Source organism: Rutidosis leptorrhynchoides, chromosome 7 (assembly GCF_046630445.1).
Source record: "Rutidosis leptorrhynchoides isolate AG116_Rl617_1_P2 chromosome 7, CSIRO_AGI_Rlap_v1, whole genome shotgun sequence".
Lineage (NCBI taxonomy): Eukaryota > Viridiplantae > Streptophyta > Magnoliopsida > Asterales > Asteraceae > Rutidosis > Rutidosis leptorrhynchoides.
The window spans coordinates 189,847,106-189,868,556 of record NC_092339.1 but is presented as its reverse complement, the minus strand read 5'-3'; positions in this window follow the sequence as shown (position 1 = coordinate 189,868,556).

Sequence of the window (21,451 nt, the reverse complement as noted above, 5' to 3'; positions counted from 1 at the left end):
GGAGATAATAGAAGAAACTACCGAGAAAATCATCCAAATTCAACAAAGATTGAAAACCGCCCAGAGTCGACAAAAGAGCTACGCGGACAGTAAAAGAAAAAATATAGAGTTTGAAATTGGATAAATGGTCATGCTTAAGGTTTCACCTTGGAAAGGCGTTGTTCGATTTGGTAAACGGGGGAAACTAAATCCAAGGTACATTGGACCATTCAAGATTATAGATCGTGTCGGACCAGTAGCTTACCAACTGGAGCTACCTCAACAACTCGCGGCTGTACATAACACTTTCCACGTCTCAAATTTGAAGAAATTTTTTGCTAAAGAAGATCTCACTATTCCGTTGGACGAAATCCAAATCAATGAAAAACTTCAATTCATTGAAGAACCCGTCGAAATAATGGATCGTGAGGTTAAGAGACTTAAACAAAACAAGATACCGATTGTTAAGGTTCGATGGAATGCTCGTAGAGGACCCGAGTTCACCTGGGAGCGTGAAGATCAGATGAAGAAGAAATACCCGCATTTATTTCCAGAAAATACGTCAACACCTCCAACTGCTTAAAATTTCGGGACGAAATTTATTTAACGGGTAGGTACTGTAGTGACCCGAACTTTTCCATGTTTATATATATATATTAAATGAAATTGTTATTTACATGATTAAGTGTTTCCAACATGTTAAGCAATCAAACTTGTTAACACTTGATTAATTGAAATAGGTTTCATATAGACAATTGACCACCCAAGTTGACCGGTGATTCACGAACGTTAAAACTTGTAAAAACTATATGATGACATAATATGGTTATATATATAGTTAACATGATTTTATTATAAGTATGTATCTCATTAGGTATTTTAACAATGAGTTATATACATAAAAAAATGAGACTATTAATTTAAGAAACTCGAAAACGATATATATAACGATTATCGTTATAACAACGTGTTACTAGGTACATATGAATCATATTAAGATATTGATACACTTGGTTAATTATGTTAAATGATAAGTAAATATATTATTAAGTGTATTAACAATGAAATACATATGTAAAAATAAGACTACTAACTTAATGATTTCGAAACGAGACATATATGTAACGATTATCGTTGTAACGACATTTAACTGTATATATATCATACTAAGATATATTATATATCATAATATCATGATAACATAACAATTTAACATCTCATTTGTTATAATAAACAATGGGTTAACAACATTCAACAAGATCGTTAACCTAAAGGTTTCAAAACAACATTTACATGTAACGACTAACAATGACTTAACGACTCAGTTAAAATGTATATACATGTAGTGTTTTAATATGTATTCATACACTTTTGACAGACTTCAAGACACTTATCAAAATACTTCTACTTAACAAAAATGCTTACAATTACATCCTCGTTCAGTTTCATCAACAATTCTACTCGTATGCACCCGTATTCGTACTCGTACAATACACAGCTTTTAGATGTATGTACTATTGGTATATACACTCCAATGATCAGCTCTTAGCAGCCCATGTGAGTCACCTAACACATGTGGGAACCATCATTTGGCAACTAGCATGAAATATCTCATAAAATTACAAAAATATGAGTAATCATTCATGACTTATTTACATGAAAACAAAATTACATATCTTTTATATCTAATCCATACACCAACGACCAAAAACACCTACAAACACTTTCATTCTTCAATTTTCTTCATCTAATTGATCTCTCTCAAGTTCTATCTTCAAGTTCTAAGTGTTCTTCATAAATTCCAAATGTTCTAGTTTCATAAAATCAAGAATACTTCCAAGATTGCAAGTTTACTTCCAAGTTTTCTAAATCCATTCTAAGTAATCATCCAAGATCAAGAAATCTTTGTTACTTACAGTAGGTTATCTTTCTAATACAAGGTAATAATCATATTCAAACTTTAATTCAATTTCTATAACTATAACAATCTTATTTCGAGTGGAAATCTTACTTGAAATTGTTTTCGTGTTATGATTCTGCTTCAAGAACTTTCAAGCCATCCAAGGATCCTTTGAAGCTAGATCTATTTTTCTCATTTCCAGTAGGTTTATCCAAGGAACTTGAGGTAGTAATGATGTTCATAACATCATTCGATTCATACATATAAAGCTATCTTATTCGAAGGTTTAAACTTGTAATCACTAGAACATAGTTTAGTTAATTCTAAACTTGTTCGCAAATAAAATTTAATCCTTCTAACTTGACTTTTAAAATCAACTAAACACATGTTCTATATCTATATGATATGCTAACTTAATGATTTAAAACCTGGAAACACGAAAAACACCGTAAAACCGGATTTACGCCGTCGTATTAACACCGCGGGCCGTTTTGGGTTAGTTAATTAAAAACTGTGATAAACTTTAATTTAAAAGTTGTTATTCTGGGAAAATGATTTTTATTATGAACATGAAACTATATCCAAAAATTATGAAGTATGTGTTCTAAAATGGTCATCTAGACGTCGTTCTTTCGACTGAAATGACTACCTTTACAAAAATGACTTGTAACTTATTTTTCCGACTATAAACCTATACTTTTTCTATTTAGATTCATAAAATAGAGTTCAATATGAAACCATATCAATTTGATTCACTCAAAACGGATTTAAAATGAAGAAGTTATGGGTAAAACAAGATTGGATAATTTTTCTCATTTTAGCTACGTGAAAATTGGTAACAAATCTATTCCAACCATAACTTAATCAACTTGTATTGTATATTATGTAATCTTGAGATACCATAGACACGTATACAATGTTTCGACCTATCATGTCGACACATCTATATATATTTCGGAACAACCATAGACACTCTATATGTGAATGATGGAGTTAGCTATACAGGGTTGAGGTTGATTCCAAAATATATATAGTTTGAGTTGTCATCAATACTGAGATACGTATACACTGGGTCGTGGATTGATTCAAGATAATATTTATCGATTTATTTCTGTACATCTAACTGTGGACAACTAGTTGTAGGTTACTAACGAGGACAGCTGACTTAATAAACTTAAAACATCAAAATATATTAAAAGTGTTGTAAATATATTTTGAACATACTTTGATATATATGTATATATTGTTATAGGTTCGTGAATCAACTAGTGGCCATGTCTTACTTCCCGATGAAGTAAAAATCTTTGAAAGTGAGTTATAGTCCCACTTTTAAAATCTAATATTTTTGGGATGAGAATACATGCAGGTTTTATAAATGATTTACAAAATAGACACAAGTACGTGAAACTACATTCTATGGTTAAATTATCGAAATCGAATATGCCCCTTTTTATTAAGTCTGGTAATCTAAGAATTAGGGAACAGACACCCTAATTGACGCGAATCCTAAAGATAGATCTATTGGGCCTAACAAACCCCATCCAAAGTACCGGATGCTTTAGTACTTCGAAATTTATATCATATCCGAAGGGAGTCCCGGAATGATGGGGATATTCTTATATATGCATCTTGTTAATGTCGGTTACCAGGTGTTCACCATATGAATGATTTTTATCTCTATGTATGGGATGTGTATTGAAATATGAAATCTTGTGGTCTATTGTTACGATTTGATATATATAGGTTAAACCTATAACTCACCAACATTTTTGTTGACGTTTAAAGCATGTTTATTCTCAGGTGAATACTAAGAGCTTCCGCTGTTGCATACTAAAATAATGACAAGATTTGGAGTCCATGTTTGTATGATATTGTGTAAAAACTGCATTCAAGAAACTGATTTCGATGTAACATATTTGTATTGTAAACCATTATGTAATGGTCGTGTGTAAACAGGATATTTTAGATTATCATTATTTGATAATCTACGTAAAGCTTTTTAAACCTTTATTTATGAAATAAAGGTTATGGTTTGTTTTAAAAATGAATGCAGTCTTTGAAAAATGTCTCATATAGAGGTCAAAACCTCGCAACGAAATCAATTAATATGGAACGTTTTTAATCAATAAGAACGGGACGTTTCACATCATTCCGGGACACCCTTCGGATATGATATAAATTAAGAAGTACTAAAGCATCCGGTACTTTGGATGGGGTTTGTTAGGCCCAATAGATCTATCTTTAGGATTCGCGTCAATTAGGGTGTCTGTTCCCTAATTCTTAGATTACCAGACTTAATAAAAAGGGGCATATTCGATTTCGATAATTCAACCATAGAATATAGTTTCACGTACTTGTGTCTATTTTGTAAATCATTTATAAAACCTGCATGTATTCTCATCCCAAAAATATTAGATTTTAAAAGTGGGACTATAACTCACTTTCATAGATTTTTACTTCGTCGGGAAGTAAGACTTGGCCACTGGTCGATTCACGAACCTATAACAAATATGTACATATATATCAAAGTATATTTAAAATATATTTACAACACTTTTAATACATTTTGTTGTTTTAAGTTTATTAAGTCAGCTGCCCTCGTTAGTAACCTACAACTAGTTGTCCAACGTTAGATGTACAGAAAAAATTGATATATATTATCTTGAATCAATCCACGACCCAGTGTATACACATCTCAGGCTATATCACAACTCAAAGTATAAATATTTTTGAAATCAACCTCAACCCTGTATAGCTAACTCCCACATTACTGCATATAGAGTGTCTATGGTTGTTCCAAATAATATATACACATGGGTCGATATGATATGTCAAAATATTTGCATACATGTCTATGGTATCCCAAGATTACATAATATATTAGAATACATGTATAATACAATATAAGTTAGCTAGGATATGATTAATATAGATTTGTTACCAATTTTCACGTTGCTACAGCAAGAAAAATTATCCAATCTTGTTTTACCAAAACTTCTTCATTTTAAATCCGTTTTGAGTGAATGAAATTACTATGGTTTAATATTGAACTCTATTTTATGAATCTAAACAGAAAAAGTATAAGTTTATAGTCAGAAATATAAGTTACAAGTCATTTTTGTAAAGGTAGTCATTTCAGTCGAAAGAACGACATCTAGATGACCATTTTAGAAAACATACTTCCACTTTGAGTTTAACCATGATTTTTGGATATAGTTTCATGCTCATAAGAAAAATCATTTTCTCAGAAGAACAATTTTTAAATCAAAGTTTATCATAGTTTTGAATTAACTAACCCAAAACAGCCCGCTGTGTTACTACGACGGCGTATGTCCGGTTTTACAGTGTTCTACGTGTTTCCACGTTTTAAATCATTAAGTTAGCATATAATATAGATATAGAACATGTGTTTAGTTGATTTTAAATGTCAAGTTAGAAGGATTAACTTTTGTTTGTGAACAAGTTTAGAATTAACTAAACTATGTTCTAGTGATTACAAGTTTAAACCTTCGAATAAGATAGCTTTATATGTATGAATCGAATGATGTTATGAATATCATTACTACCTCAAGTTTTCTGGATAAAGCTACTGGAAATGAGAAAAATGGATCTAGCTTCAAAGGATCCTTGGATGGCTTGAAAGTTCTTGAAGCAGAATCATGACACGAAAACAAGTTAAAGTAAGATTTCCACTCGAAATAAGATTGTTATAGTTATAGAAATTGAATCAAAGTTTGAATATGAGTATTTCCTTGTATTAGAAAGATATCTTACTGTAAATAATAATGATTTCTTGAGGTTGGATGATCACTCTACAAGATTGGAAGTAAGCTAGCAAACTTGGAAGTATTCTTGATTTTATGAAACTATAACTTGTAGAATTTATGAAGAACACTTAGAACTTGAAGATAGAACTTGAGAGAGATTAATTAGATGAAAAAAATTGAAGAATGAAAGTTTTTGTAGATGTTTTTGTTCATTGGTATATGGATTACATATAAAGGATGTGTAATTTTGTTTACATGTAAATAAGTCATGAATGATTACTCATATTTTTGTAATTTTATGAGATATTTCATGCTAGTTGCCAAATGATGGTTCCCACATGTATTAGGTGACTCACATGGGCTGCTAAGAGCTGATCATTGTAGTGTATATACCAATAGTACATACATCTAAAAGCTGTGTATTGTACGAGTACGAATACGGGTGCATACGAGTAGATTTGTTGATGAAACTGAACGAGGATGTAATTGTAAGAATTTTTGTTAAGTAGAAGTATTTTGATAAGTGTCTTGAAGTCTTTCAAAAGTGTATGAATACATATTAAAAAACTACATGTATATACATTTTAACTGAGTCGTTAAGTCATCGTTAGTCGTTACATGTAAGTGTTGTTTTGAAACCTTTAGGTTAACGATCTTGTTAAATGTTGTTAACCCATTGTTTATTAAATCAAATGAGATGTTAAATTATTACATTATCATGATATCATGATGTATTAATATATCTTAATATTATATATATACATTAAATGTCGTTACAACGATAATCGTCACATATATGTCTCGTTTCAAAATCATTAAGTTAGTAGTCTTGTTTTTACATATGTAGTTCATTGTTAATATACTTAATGATATGTTTACTTATCATAATATCATGTTAACTATATATATATATATATATATATCCATATATATGTCATCATATAGTTTTTACAAGTTTTAACGTTCGTGAATCGCCGGTCAACTTGGGTGGTCAATTGTCAATACGAAACCTATTTCAATTAATCAAGTCTTAACAAGTTTGATTGCTTAACATGTTGGAAACATTTAATCATGTAAATATCAATTTCATTTAATATATAAAAACATGGAAAAGTTCGGGTCACTACAAAGAAGGTATTTTAAAGAAATGGATGAATATCCATTACATGAGGGAGATCCAAGAAAAGCATGGGCCGTCTGGAAACCTTCTAAGAAAATTTCAGAAAATCAAATTGAAGTTTCAAAACCAGATGGCACACGATGGAAACTAACGTTTGGACCTCTCAAGATAACTAAATAGGATTATATTATAAATTTCACATTTAACACTAAGGGAGAGATTGTTAGGACCCCGAAGTTGTATAGTGTTAATGTGAAACATGCTTAAATGAAGGTTCCTTAAAAGAGGGCTATATAAGGAACCTATGTAGTCCTAATTAGATAGCCATTGTATTGTAACTGAGTTCTAGAAGCTGTGGAATGTAAATTTTACTAATTCTCTCTAATACCGAATCTGTTCTTCACTTACCGAGTCTCACTCTAACTCATCACATCTTCTAATCTCACCATGATTTGACCTATCATAATATATTCAAAATCCAGAATATAAAAAGGTAATTCAGCGAAACCTTCGACGATTTCCTGTTCTTATTTAGCTTTGCTGCGTGTATGGGAAACTCTGAAACTCTAGACGGTTCAAGATTTATTAATACTTAACCTACAATCACACCACAACAAAACCACTCGTAAATCCAAATAAAATGACAATAAAGTAACTTCTGTAAGAATTGCTTCTCACAAAAGGATCGAATAACTAAAAGCTTGTAAGTTCCTGATTGAACACCGATCCCCGACAGCGGCACCAAAAATTTGATGTGTAATTTCGTGCTGTAAAAATAACTAGTAAAAACTACCCAATAATTATCACACAATACCGGCAACTAATCCAGATCATGCAGTAATTTATATGTAATGTTGACCAGTTCGTCCACAGAGATCAGTTTTATCAGAAACATTAACTAATAATTATTCTAGTAAATATGTGGTTGTTTTGTTTAGAAAACAATCGCGTAAGTAAGATTATATAAAATTCAATAAAGGAAAGGTATCCACTTAGAATCAATTCCCTCGGATCAGGATTGCCATTAAGTCCACTTTAAATAATTATAATAATGGTAACACTGCAATTATCTCTCGACTCTTACAGATTATCAATTAAATCCTTAGCTCAAATCTCGTTGATCCTAATTCTCTAATCTAGTTACCAAGATATTAATCAATATATTAATCTAGCTTGAATTGTTTAACAAGCTCAACCCGTGAGGATCAGGGAACCTAGTCCTCTTAGGATTGAACCTGCCCTATCAACTACACCTGAGAGTAGTGATACTGATTCATCAGCAACTGAATCATCTCCAGAACATTCTCCTAAGAGAACACGATATATGCCCGATGAGATGATTCAGACTCCGCCAACCCTACGAGTAACTAGATCTAGGTCTACGAATCCTATCGTACGCCAAACAGTTACTCCAACCATTGGTGATACGGACCAAGACCTAGAGCCTATTTGGTCACCTTCACCCATCTCCATATCACATCCAATAATAACAGTAAGCCCTACACTAAATGAAGCGCAAGCTTCGGTAGGTAAGAGAGCTAAACGCACGGATGGTAAAAAGACCAATCAGCCCATCCAATCTAAACAGGACTTAACAATAAATCCTACCCAACAAGATGCTCTGGCATCTAAGGAAGTAAAGTCTTCCTCTGCAGTAAAATCTGCGTTGACTCAATCAATTGAGGAAACTCAATCATTGAAGTCCAGAACGGCCGAAGGGGAGCCAAAAAATCTTGAAAAGGCACCATGTGTATCACTGGAAATCTTCTTGTGCCTCAACGTACAACAGGGTCTGGAGGTCCGGCTATCTTGATGAGAAAGATCTGCTGCATCCCATGGAAACGAGTCAACATGACAATCCTTCAGGATATTTATCAGACTTCCAGCAGAGTGTTCCTTTAGTTCAAGAAATTGATCAATTGGTTCAAACCACTTCTTCTCTGGATTTTGGATCTAAGGGTTTCGGGAATGAGTCTTTAACTGAAAGAGATGTGCCACCTCATGGTATATCAATGAGTTTAGGAGCGGAGATAGCAATATCTCTGCGAGAACTAAACTGACGGGTAGTTCTGCTAATCTGTCAGAGTCCCATGAGACTAAAGTCATGGAGGCGGGTGATTCGAAAGAATCTTCGTCGGCAACAACTCCGGTTGTTGCCGAACCTCCATCAGAAGGGAATATCACAAATCTTACTAGTAGTACGTACAGCTCTACATATAAGAATAATACCGCACATTTATTCTTACCTGCCCTTACGGCAAATCAAACACTTCCACCGACATCGCCTTCAACCGATGCTGTTGCCGCTGTTCCTATTGTTACTTTACCGCCATTACCCCCGCGTTCACCAAATTATTATGATGCTTTGGAGCAAGAATATTTCAGTCGTATGTTTTCTAGAGTTAATCTTGATGTTCTTCGACGAACTTCGCTTCAAGCAATGTTTCGCGCTAGAGTACGATATCCGCTTACTTCCTGCTATTCTCCTCTAAGCCCTCACCGTGATGATGAACATGACGATTCTGATCCTCAGAATAGCCATGAGGGGGAGATAAGAGTAGATGGAGAATTTCTAACGGTGAACATTTCAACTAGGGGTGGTAGTGTGAGGTCTACATAAGCTTCTCAAGCTCAACATGTTCATACGGAATTAGAAATGACGGAATCGGAAATGGTTTCCACTCATGATAATATTGATGACAAGGAACCTGAGCAAGTTATAATTCCAATTATTCATTCTGAGGCTGATAGTGGACCGATAGATGAAGATTTGAACTTAAGTGATTTTTATCTTGAAGAAACAGATGATGATGGGTTTGTCTTTCTAAGTAAATTATCTGCAGTATCTTCTATTCCTGAAGATGTAGAAATTGTGGATGAAGGGAATCCTGATCCAGTAATGGAAAGTGATGATGAAATGGATTCTACTTATGAAGATGGAGATAATCTTTATGTTAATCCAAATGATGATCACATCTTTGATCATATTGAAGAAGATAATGCTCCAACAGATGACACGACAAATCCTGCTGATCATTCATCAGATTCTACACCATCATCGATTTCAAATCCAACAAATGCAAATGAAAGATCAACTTCGGGTACCTCTACTTCAAGAGAAACAATGAATTCCAGATTCAAGTACAGCAATGGTATATTCCTTAAGAATTGATAACAAAGATTGCTATTGGGAGTTGAGCATGATTTCATAACATTACGAAACACATTCATCGAGGAAAATTCTTATAAAATCTTCCGCATTAATGAAACGCCAAGAAGTAAAAGGTTTACCTACATAGGTTCATGATTGCTTCCAGCTAATGAAAGAAACTGGTATGAATTTATGTGGAGGAAACATATCAATTGAAATGAAGATGATTTGTAGCTTCAGAGAAAGTACCGATTGAAAGAAGTAGTGAATATTACTTGACTCGGAGTTGAAATTAGTGTAAAGAAAGACGTTATCAGTTAGTTTCATGTTATCAGAGAAGATGAAAAGGAATACAAGTTTACGGAGGCTGATTTTCAGAATCTAGACATGCTTAACATCATTCACATCTACAACTACCTCAGTATTCTCACAATTCGACCGTATGCTAAGTCTCAAGCTTTGGAAGCTGTGAAGAGATACATGATGGAGACAATTGAACTGATGAGATGTAAAGATTTTCAAATTGTTCTCGAAGCAAATAGGAAAAAGATTCGAATAACTTGTCCGAATCAATTCACAGAGGGACTGAAGGATATGGGAATGTTTCAAATGTTCATTCGCACCGAAGAGTTAAAGAAGTACTCAGATGGTACACTCAAGGCTGCACTGAAGTATCTTAAAATTCGTTAAAGCAAGTTTGATGAAATTAACATGAAAATGCGTCTTGGAGAGTTCATAAAGCATATCAGAGATCGTCTAAAACTCCGGGTCCGTACTAGACAATTTGAGATTCTTCGTGGCTAAAGAAAAAGAAGGTATTTTAAAGAAATGGATGAATATCCATTACATGAGGGAGATCCAAGAAAAGCGTGGGCGTCTGGAATCCTTCTAAGTAAATTTCAGAAAATCAAGTTGAAGTTTCAAAACCAGATGGCACATGATGGAAACTAACGTTTAGACCTCTCAAGATTACTAAATAGGATTATATTATAAATTTCACATTTAACACTAAGGGAGAGATTGTTAGGACCCCGAAGTTGTATAGTGTTAATGTGAAACATGCTTAAATGAAGGTTCCTTAGAAGAGGGCTATATAAGGAACCTATGTAGTCCTAATTAGATAGTCATTGTATTGTAACTGAGTTCTAGAAGTTGTGGAATGTAAATTTTACTGATTCTCTCTAATACCGAATCTGTTCTTAACTTACCGACTCTCACTCTAACTCATCACATCTTTTAATCTCACCATGATTTGACCTATCATAATATATTCAAAATCCGGAATATAAAAATGTAATTCAGCAAAATCTTTGACGATTTCCTATTCTTCTTTAGCTTTGTTGCGTGTATGGGAAACTCTAGACGGTTCAAGAGTTATTATTACTTAACCTGCAATCACACCATAACAAAACCGCGCGTAAATCCAAATAAAATGACAATAAAGTAACTTCTGTAAGAATTGCTTCTCACAAAAGGATCGAATAACTAAAAGCTTGTAAGTTCCCGATTGAACACCGCTCCCCGACAGCGGCATCAAAAAGTTGATGTGTAATTTCGTACTCTAAAAATAACTAGTAAAAACTACCTAATAATTATCACACAATACAGGCAACTAATCCCAATCGTGCAGTAATTTATATGTAATGTTGACCAGTTCGTCCTCAGAGAGTAGTTTTAAGTTTTATCAGAAACTTTAACTAATAATTATTCTAGTAAATATGTGGTTATTTTGTTTAGAAAACAATCGCGTAAGTAAGATTATATAAAATTCAATAAAGGAAAGGTATCCACTTAGAATCAATTCCCTCGGATCAGGATTGCCATTAAGTCCACTTTAAACAATTATAATGATGGTAACACTGCAATTATCTCTAGGCTCTTACAGATTATCAATTAAATCTTAGCTCAACTCTCGTTGATCCTAATTCTCTAATCTAGTTACCAAGATATTAATCAATATATTAATCTAGCTTGAATTGTTTAAGTCTCCCTAACAATTCCACAATTATCAAGATTTCTCACAGTTTAATTACTAGTCAATTAATTATACCGGTCTCCCTTATATAATTAATCGAAGGCCTAACCTATTCACGTTCAATAACCTAATAAAGATCACCACTTATTCAACTCTCGTTGACTAGTAAATAATCTCTGCAACTTCAACTAATTGATTAACCCTATTAGCAGTCGTTCTTAGCAAAACAATATATGAATAACGAGATCTAATCATTCAAATCATAAAGATAACAATCCTTCACCTTAGTTCAATCATCTAAGCAGATACAACTAATTTAACTACTCATATTAAAGCAAAGAACACAAAAGAATGAAAGATAAAAATTGAATTCATTAAATTGAATGTAAATAAAAGTAATAGTAAGATTAACACTAACCAAAATTGTTGCAATAATGTAAAACGTATGAAAAGTTGATAGGAAAGCTATAAAATTTGTAACCTAGCTGCTGGAGCACCAAAATTCTTAATTAAAAAATGATTATCCTAAAAAGGGCTAAAAACGCGTATTTATAATTAACCAAAAAAATATTTAAGTCGGCTGCAAATCTTGCGACCACATTAATGTAAATCGCGACCGCGATTCTTCATAAAAATCGCGACCGCATTAAAGTGGATCGCGACCGCGAGGTTACTTGTTCTCTATTTCCGGATTTCTGTTAAAGTAATGCGAATGTGAGATTTAAATAACGATCAAATAACAAAAACGCGACCGCATTGAGTTGGATCGTGGTCGTGAGATTTGCTGTATCAACCAGTAATTTTCTGTTTCATTTTTATTTGACAGTTTGTTTCGACTTTCAATTTCTTCTTGAATATACTGAAACTTTCACCCAAATATCCTCCAAAACATCTCGTAGGAATGTAGAAACTCAAACTTTAACAATTCTTTCACCATTTCTTCAATGTATATCAAAAAACCAAATAATAACGAACCGATATTGCGAGTAAAAATATTTATAAACGAGGCAATATCAGCTCTAGTAACCCAAAAATATCCCAAGTGCAATTTCATCCCAAAATTGCACCCTTAACACCAACTTGGTCAAACAAGACCCTAACACCCCAAATCACCAATGGCTAGTGATTTTAGCCTAAACTCACCAAAATACAACTCAAGATCAAGTGCTTGAAGCACCTCATGACCCATTTCAACAAAAAGACTCATTTTGACCTATATCATGGACAACACCCAAAATCAAGTTCTTAGAACCACAAACCCACCAAATTGCAAGTGTTCAAGTGAACATTAAGCCATTGGAAGTTCATGCACTTGCAAAATCACCACTTACCCCAAAGTCACGAATTAGGGTTCATAGACCCAAGCTCCACCCAAAAACCCCAATTACCTCAAGAAAGGAGGCTTACAACCCATTTCATACCCAAACCCCAATTAGAATACGAAATTACACAATTAAAATTGAGTTAGGGTTTTACCTCAAGGATGAAATGAATCTAGGATGTAACTTCAACAAGATGGGGCTTAGATTTGGGTTGGATTGAGCCTCTTCTTCAATAATTTGAACTCTCTCTCACTAACTTCTCTCTAACTTGAATGAGTGGTGAGAAGGATAATGAATGAGAAATGAAATCTAAAACTGCAACTAAATCCATCACTAATTCGGACATGCAAAATTGCAAAATAGTCTCTAAGCTTATATAATTTTATTTTTGAAATAATCCCCAATTTCCAGCTGTATGTCGCATCGCGACAAGGATGGGTCCCGCCGCAACCCGCTTTTAATTCTGAAATTCGGGTTGTTACAATATCCCTCACTTGGACCCGATCGCGTCCTCGTGATCCAAGCTGCATGTAATGAGTGCAGATGCTCCAACACAAAATCCTTAGATTCCCAAGTACACTCGAACCCCTTTCGGTGATGCCATTGCACCTTATAAGTCTGAATTCTCTTATTCCGAATTCCTTTAACCTTTGCATCAAGAATAGTAATCGGATCTTCCACATACTCTAACTTGTTGTTTAGAATAATCTCACTCAAAGGAACTCACATTGAGTCATCCGCAAGACACTTGCGAAGACAGGAAACATGGAATGTGTTATGGATTCCCGTAAGCTCTTCAGGTAACTCTAATTGATAGGAAACTTTACCCACATGCGCCAATACTTTAAATGGTCCAATAAACCGAGGAACAAGCTTTCCCCGCTTTCGAAACCGAATCACACCCTTCCATGGAGACACCTTAAGCATCACCATATCACCTTCTTAGAACTCAATCGATCACCTACATTTATTCACATACGAATTTTGTCAATCTTGTGCCGCTTTGAGGTGAGCAAGAATCATCTCAATCTTTTGGTCCGTCTCAAGAACCACCTCGGTCCTTTTGAACCACCTCGCCCCAACAAATCGGGGTTCGACCTTTCCTTCCATAAAGCATTTAAATATGGTGGCATTCCAAGACTAGCATGATAACTATTATTTTATGAAAATTCTACCAATGGCAAATGCTCATCCCAAATTCCCCCAAAAACAATTACACACGCTGATATCGGCTAAAAAATCACATTTTTTTCTCGATATTAACGCCCAAAAATAATAAAGTTCCAAGATTTATCGCCAAAATAATCAATTTGTCAGTTAATTTTGTGGATTTAGTAATTACAAAGACGATGTAAAAAGAATCAAGCGAAACGAAGCTAAAACGAAGATTCTAGAGTGAAAACGGTGAAAGACAAGTTACGACCCCGGAAACCAAGTTACAATCTCGGAATCCAGCAAGAAGATCCAAGGAAAACAGCAGACCAAATTCAAAACCGGCCTACCACACCTGCCTGCCAGCGTGGCAACAGCCTGCCATCTCATCCCCACAGCGGGCACATAAAACGGCCAAGGCAGTCGTTTCCCAGCAAATTCCCACTATTTAAACACTATTTTGCATCCCATTTTCACACACTCTCTCACTATAATACACTCTCACTAGAAGCTTTCAAGGCCTTCTCACCTCTGAGGGGAAAATTAAGTACCCGGGGTGAACACCGAAGATTATGCTAGGAGCGGTCTAGAGGATGTCAGCACTTGTAATGGTCCAGATCTCGTCTGTAACGGTGAACGCCTTCCTAATTTTAATAAAGTTACTTTGTTAATTTGAGTTGCTTTCATCTTGCATGCTTGACTATCTATTACAAATGTTTATTATATGCTGAATATCTTATCTAAAGCTTGTACTATTGTTGTGCTGAAACCTTATCGGGTTTAGAAGTCTAAATTACGAACCACCCTTTCCATTTACTCATGTGGCTATAACCTAGTGTTAGGACTTGATCAATCCTAGGATACAAGGTAAATAGTTATATGCGCTTAACTTCACAATAGGGAAATAGTACCTACGTACGGTTAATCACTTATCAGTCAAAGAAGAGCTGCACATTTAGGTTGTGATTAGAGTAGGCAAAATAGAGTTCAGTGAACACTGACTTACTCAAAAGTATGATTCGCGTCAGAAGCAATGTTCTTGAGATATTGTAAGATGATCCGGAGTTGAGTAAGTAATCGCAGGAGAGACCTTTAACCCAATTAGTAGTACCTTACGATGTCTAAGATTGCACATATGTTAATGTTAAGGCATAACTTAGAATTAAGTGGAGGAATGTTACTGTAGTTAAACCAACTAGGATTAAGAAAAGCTGAGACTTTCCTTTAAGGATAAACCACTTTATTCATGTACCTAGGATTCCATCCTCAAGGTCATTTAAACCCCTTTAAGTTTAACGTTGGAGGTAAGGATATCCATCTTAGCCAGAATCTTCAAAGCCTAAACTCTTAGCGACAAATTGATTAGGTTCTTAACCTGATTAATTGAGGTTTAGTGTTCATTCTAGGAAGTTAAAACATTTTAACAGCTATCCATCAGTACCATATTATCCATACCTATCCCTTTTATCATTGTTGGTACGATTTTCCATATAGCAGCTGTAAGGTACCAGTACAAGACAATAGCTGCTCAGCGTGTGGCGTGTGATGTTGATTGATGTTTGCCCTCAAGAAATAATCTCTGCAGACCCGGAACACGGATGAAAGATCCGTGGGGTGACCTCAATCAATTTGAGGATCAATCTGTAATTGATCCGTATAGCGTATTGCTGCTAAGCGGCTAATGTGCATTTAGAATGAGAAAGAACTGTGTGAGAGAGAAAGTGTAGTTCTCTCTGACTGAAGTTCAGATGTGAAATGTGGTGACCCAAGGGGTCTATTTATAGGCGTAGAATGTTTGAAATTCTCAGGATACACGTGTCAATTACTGAGTGGTTCTGTTACACGAAATATCCGAAAGGTCGGTGCCCTGTGCTGAGGTGGCTACGCGCCATTCACACACTGAGTTAAGGGCTTAAGCATAGAAGTTACCTGCAGGGCTTACGCTTCATGCTGGGAGGCCTGCTAAACGCTGAGCGGCAAACACTGAAAAGCGCCAAATTTCGTTATGTTTTGTGTCGTGTTGATCCATTTTTCTGTATAAAAATGGCATTTTTATGTGTGTATCCCCTAAGATACACCATTAAGTCCCCCCAGTTTAATGTCTTTATTTTTGTAAAAAATAATGTCATTAAACTAAAAAATAAAAGATGCCTTTTTCCTCGAAGACATAAAACTGCTGTAGCCGTCTGTTTCTCTGTACTGACGTCGCATTACCAATTATGATTTTGCCCCCAAAATCTTTTTTAATTTATTTTCAAAATTCAAATTGTTGTCCAATTGATCTGGCCCATACACGTGTTCCAATCTCATACCTTCATTATCAATTTCCTTGATTATAAATAACTCGTTCTCCTTTCCTTTTTCCTTTTCCAAAAACTGATCATTTACTTTGAAGATACCTGCAATTACTCATTTTAGCGATTTGTTAAGTGCAAGGTCAGTTACCACTCATCTTTCTTTTCTGCTTGTATTTCTTTTTTTTTGCATACTACCATGGCCGAATCCAGCAGCACTTCTTCCCAAAGAGACAATCGCGATGTAAACAGTATTTTGTTAAGTATTACTGAAGCCGAAATAGATAGACTATGTATAGATCATAGGAATCTTAGATTGCTAAACCCCATAGTTCCTTCTCCTAGTGATAGGGCAAATAAACCTCCTAAGAAGAAGATTACACTGTATATGCTTCAACTTACTATATGTAACCTCCGTATTCCCCCTTTCGTTTTTCTTCAAGGACTTCCATCTCATTATGGGATTGGTCTTAGTCAAATTCATCCACTTGGGATGCAAAAAATTGTGCTTTTTGAATTGTACTGTAACGTTGTTGGTAAAATTCCAAGCATAAATGTTTTCACGAGTTGTTTAAAACTCGATTGGTAAGTAAATGCTGGTACAAATTAGATTGTAAAGATAATGAATCATTCACCAGTAAGAAAGAAACTTCTTTAAAAGGGTGGAAAGAACCTTTCTTTTTTGTCAACGAAAGGATTATTCAGGATAATTGGGCAAACATTCAGAAATGGAGGAAAACAACATTAGGAGTAAGCAAGTCAATCACACGGTCTGATGATGAAAGAACAACTGTTGAAGATTGTAAGTCATTGGAACTTCCACAATTGTCATATACTGATAATGAAGTCATTTTAGTCCGTTGTGGAATGAGTGACAACTGGCGTGCTGGATTTGCACCAGTGCTGCACTGGAAAGGCTGTGGTAGGCATTTTATGAATATGCTATATTTGTATCATGTCATTATGAAATGTATTCTTATATATGTTTCTACATGTTTATATATTATCTGATTGCAGAAGAAGAAATGCAGGTCTATAAAGTGTTTAATAAGGCCAATTTGGATTCCCTTTCTGTGACTGATCGGCCAAAAACTGCTGGTGAACTTGAGGCTGATAAGGCCAAAGATACTCTATTTGAAGAGCAGCTTAAGATTCTTGAGCGGCCTACGGAAGGCGGCAATGATGATGCTACACAGCCTTCCTCATCTGATGTGGAAATCATTGAGGTTAATCCAAAACCGTCTAGCGCCAAGAAGAATGGGAAACGCACAAAGCGTGTATGGAAACGTGCAACCGGTAAAGCTCCTCAACAAGCAAATAAAAGAGGTATGCCTATTTACGTATGCCTCGTAATAATGTCTATAATATGTGTTAATGTTAACTGTAAATTTATTTATCTATGATGTAGAACTGATTTTACCAGCGGAAGATGATGAAACCACTACTAGTGGTGAGAAATGTGACAATGCCGCTGATGCTGAGGTTGTTGATGATGAAGAGGACACACATGAGGATAATATCGCTGAGACTCCTCCCTTTACTAATCCATTGGCTTCTGCAAAGATTGGTACAACACAATCTTCTTCATATTTTCAGCCACGTTCTATTGTACCTCTGGCTGGTTTAATGAGTTTCATGTAAGATCCTATCAACAAATCCGACAGTTTTATCAATTTGTTGAAGGTAAATACTATACCCTGATTCCTGGGAATTTATTCCGCTTTTATTTTGTTTGTTGATTGTAACCGTATGCTTATTTTGTAGACTAATACAATTGCTGATCTCTCTTCATCTTTGACCACCATGACCCATAAGCAAAGTTGTCAATCTACTGCTGCATCATTGGTACTTCTGAATCATCATGTGTTGCAAGGTCTGAAAATGCAAGAGGCTCAAGAATCCCTTGTTGCCAATGCGATTCAGAATGTCAATAAACTGAAAAGGCTACAAATTGATCTGAAAGATGCCAATCTGAAATAGAAAACAGCAGTTGATTTGGCGAAGAAGAAGGAGGAAACACTATAGTTGGTTGAAAAAAAATGTATTGTTGAAAGAGTGGAAAAAGAGAAAGTGATGGAGGAGAAGGATAAATTGTTAAAGGAAGTGGAAGAGTTGAAAAAGATGCTGGAACAAGAAAAGTGTCTTGCTGATAAAAAAAACTGTTGCTGCTGCTGCCTCAGAGAAGAAATTCATTGATTTGAAGAGTGGTGTTCCTGCTCTTGTGCAGAGGGTGTTAAGTTCTGGGCTTGTTGGCCAAATGTTTCACAAGTATTTGTCAACTGCAGTTGAGAAGGATCTTTCTTATGCTACCGAGGAAATTTTGAGTGCTTTACCTGATAGACCAGATCCTTTACCCGCCACCATTTCAAAATACATCAAACCTGATGCTGAAGATAAGTTACAGGCTGCAATAAATGAAGTTACTTCCTTGAAGATTGTATATGTTGAAGAGATTTGCGGTAGAGAAGATGTGTCCGTGAAGGACATTTTAAATGTGCTTATTTGAAAGTAAAATGAAATTAATCTATAATAAAATGTAACTTCTGTATATTTATCATATGTATATATTCTGCTTTTATATTTGATATTGTGATGATTGTTGCTTTCCATGATTAACATATCTCTGCTATATGTGTTTAACCATTGCAAGCTATAAAAAGTTTTGATTTCATATATCACATCATATGAAAAGTTTTTTTCCTTGAACTGATTTTTTGATATTTTTTGTCTTGGATCTGTCATCCGTCATCCGCCATCTGTTGTTCGCAATGCATCATTATATAATAACTCTTTATGAATTAAAGGTGCACTGCTACTTAAATGGTATGATGTATATAAATAATTAAGATTTTATATATGTTTTCCATCATATGTAACCTTGTTATTGTTGTGTAAAGAATATGTCAAATTGTGATCCGTTCTCCGTTTTGCACAAGAGTATTTGTTATGTAAAGAAGTATTTGAAAATTTGCAAACTTCTTTTTAAGTATAATATGAAGCAAGCATAACATTTTATGCTAAGCATAAAAAGTGAGAAATCTGCTTAAGTAGTTCCGTTTATAAAATGAGTGGTTTTTCTGTTTAGCATGTTGCGCTCAGGTTTTTTGCAGCTTTATAAAATACACTTGTATTTTATGTTAATTTTCTGCTTTCAGTATATATGGATTTATGCATTTGTGATAAACCATTCTGTATGTCATGACATTAAGAGATCTTTATTTTTGCCTCGGTGCCCTCTAGCGAAGTAAACACTTTACGCTAGCCGATCTCTTGTGTCTAATGATGACACAAGAGCCTCTACCATCGGGGGCATAAAAATGCCTTGCCTTATGTGGGTAGGTATGAATGCGATGTTCTACATTCGTAACAAGTATCGTTTTGCGTGAGAAAAGATAAGAATTTTATTGATATTTCATTGCCACGTATACAACATTTTGTGCAACATCTTCGTATGGGGTGACCAATCCCAAACAGAAAATTACAAAAATTGTATTGTTCTTTGTCTGAATTAAGGAAAATTAAAAACGTGATAAAAAACTGCTCTGCATGATTCATGTTATCATACTGTCTTCCGTGCAGTGTGTTGCGTCATGCCTTTTAATGCCCCTACATTTTGGGTGGTTTGAAGTACCCATTTACATTATTTCTGTTAAACAGCTACCTCGACAATCTTTCCCTAATAAAATTCCCCCGAGCTTCATAAACAACTGATCTTTCCCTAGCTGGCCCCACATATTCAGAGCTTATCACTGCCACACCATTTGGTGTTGGGAAACGTAATTCTACATGCGGTGTAGAAGTAATTACTCCAAATTTGCGAAGAGTTCGCCTACCAAACAATGCATTGAATCTTGATCTGCCATCAAGAACCGTAAAATCCACAATTTATGTTCGGACTAAAAAGTGTGTTCCCAATGTTACATCCAGTTTCACTTTACCAACTGCTTTCATTGATTCGCCTGTGATGCCAACAATCTTCAAGTTCGTGTAGCGTAGCCTATACTTCACGTTGAACGGTTAGTCGTTGAAACAATGCAAATATAAAATATCTGCTTCACTACCTGTATCAGTATAGATTCGAGTGATGTTTCTGTTTGCAATTACAGCTGAGATGACCACAGGCTCCTCTGATAGGCGCCAATTTGGAATGGTGTGAAATATGATTGGAGCATACATCCACTGTTCCGTCATGCGCTCTCCGTCTGTTTCATTTTCCTCCACCTCATTCCATATAACCTTGATGTGTCTTTCAGGACTTGGATCCCTGTCATCATTTCTTTCTTCCCTTCTGTCCCAATCACGCCGTCCACCATGATGCACTTTTCCTTGCCAAGTAAAACATTTGTTCGGATAATTTCTCATGTACTTTTTTCCTGGTAAAATATGGTTTAATTCTCCAGCCTTGATCTTTACAATGATCTCCCTCATCAGTGACTTACATTTATCAGTGTCGTGTCCATACGCTTCATGGAAATCACACCACTTGTCACTCTGTGGTCCTTGACGCTCTTCCATTGGTGGTGGAGGGTGAAAGGTGTAGTGACCCGAACTTTTCCATGTTTATATATATTAAGTGAAAATGATATTTACATGATTAAGTGTTTCCAACATGTTAAGCAATCAAACTTGTTAAGACATGATTAATTGAAATAGGTTTCATATAGACAATTGAACACCCAAATTGACCGGCGATTCACGAACGTTACAAATTCGTAAAAACTACATAATGATATATATATATATATATATATATATATATATATATATATATATATATATATATATATATAT